The sequence below is a fragment of the Falco naumanni genome, chromosome 1 (genome assembly GCF_017639655.2).
Source record: "Falco naumanni isolate bFalNau1 chromosome 1, bFalNau1.pat, whole genome shotgun sequence".
Classification (NCBI taxonomy): Eukaryota; Metazoa; Chordata; class Aves; order Falconiformes; family Falconidae; genus Falco; species Falco naumanni.
Genome location: NC_054054.1, coordinates 22,643,303 through 22,645,170, shown reverse-complemented (window position 1 = coordinate 22,645,170; position 1,868 = coordinate 22,643,303).

Genomic DNA, 1,868 nt, shown 5'->3' with positions numbered 1-1,868 from the left:
GTCAAGAGTTTTCAAAAGGTCACTCATGTAGACTTCTCATTATGAGTACTGCTAGGAATATTGTCTATTTAGTTTGTGAGCAAATGCAACAGCCATTTGCAGCAGAGGTCTAGACAGAAAATGGCCTGAAAACCTGAGTAATCTTAGGTTTCGATAAATACTTGCTTTACGACCAGACGGTCTTGAACAGAAATCCTTGGGCCTTCCCAAGGTCACACATATTCTTGTGGCAAAGCGCTTATTGCCTTGGGGCAACTGATCAAAAACACTGGAGCAATTACAGGTACATCACTGCAGTAAAGCTGAAAAACTGCAATGTGATCAATAAAATACCCCCATCTTGTTGATTTAAAGTGTGATCCAAATGCCTCCTTCACAGCATGTTCAAAGTACTGTTGTTTTTCCATGGAGGCTTGTGCTGATAATGCATGGCAAGCATGCCTGAACCGGACGAGGGAGTCGTGGGCTTGGTCTAAGGAGCATCAGGGAGGGGAAGGAAGTGGAGATCTATGGGGTAATGCACCAACGCTAAACGTTTCTGCTGGCACCATCAGCAGGGAGAGCGGTGGGGAGGAGTACAATGGAGAAGTCAGAGGAGAGATGTCAAACCAGAAACAGAAAGGGAAAAGAGTGCTGTGTGGGAGGAAGGGAGAGGTGTTAGACAGCAGATGGAAAGGGGAAATTAGACCGACAAACCTGGGGCTGCTGAAGTTACGTGGCTTGTGTAGTGAGATGAGAAGAGAGACAGAGAGTAAATGAGTTTTGTACCTGGAATGGAGAATAACAGAAACATAACAAATGAAGAAGGCAGGGAACAAAGGGAGAAAACTTTTTCTCAAGAAAAGGAGTAAGTAAAGGGAAATTGAAAGAAAGTAAAACAGTTGTTAGGCTCAGAAACAGAAATAATCAATGTGAATGTTTTTCAATAGAAAAACAAGCATCTGAAGACAGCAGGAAAAATGGAGAGAAGTTAGTCAATGAAAGATCAAACAGGTATGTGGAAACAATGAAAGATGTAAGAACAGGATAAAAGAAGGATCAACTGTGAGAAATCACACAGAAGGCAGCATGGGCTTACAGTTCATTGTAACAGTTTGAACTGAAGGCAACAGATTTCAGGCCAGTACTGGGTTATCTGTTGCACCGTACACTGTCCCTCTCTTTTGTTTGCTCATTGGAACTGCTGGACTTTCTTAAGTAAAGTTGGGGATGGAGGGGTGGGGTGTGGGTCCATGACACCAGAAGCACTGGTAACACCACCTAGTCGGCATGCCAGAGACTCAGTCCTTGCAGGTTCTCATTCCCCAGTGGATGACGGTGACCTAAGGTGTGTCCTAACGTCTCCTGCTGGAGCAGCTCCTCCCAAACACCTCCTGCTCAGTGCTAATGCCAGAAACCGGTGCCATTCCCGGACACCCCATGTCTCCGGTGAGACATAAGAGCAGTGGTGGAGCTGCTGAGCAACCTGCCCTAGGGCTTGTTTTCTTTCCATGGAGAAGTTCTCTTGCTCAGTCCCTTGCTGCAGTTGTTCCACCATGTCTGCATAAGCACTCAGAGAAGTAGATCCTTGATGGTTCCCCAAAGAAAATTAATTATTTATCCATTATTTACACTTCTGGTAAGCACCTTACTACCTGACTATGGCAGTGTGTGTGCTTGCTCTTACTCTCCTGATGGAGCACTCTTACGTAGGATTAATTTACTCTTCAGTGAACCAGAAAGATGTTGGCAGAATAACTGATTTGATAGCTCAGTGATTCTGTCACGCTCTTGGTATGCAGGAGAACAAAACCTCTCTGGCCTAAAAAAGCATTACCCTTGACAGACTAGGAGGCATTGCTGGCCATTTAACTCCTACCTCTAGAAGC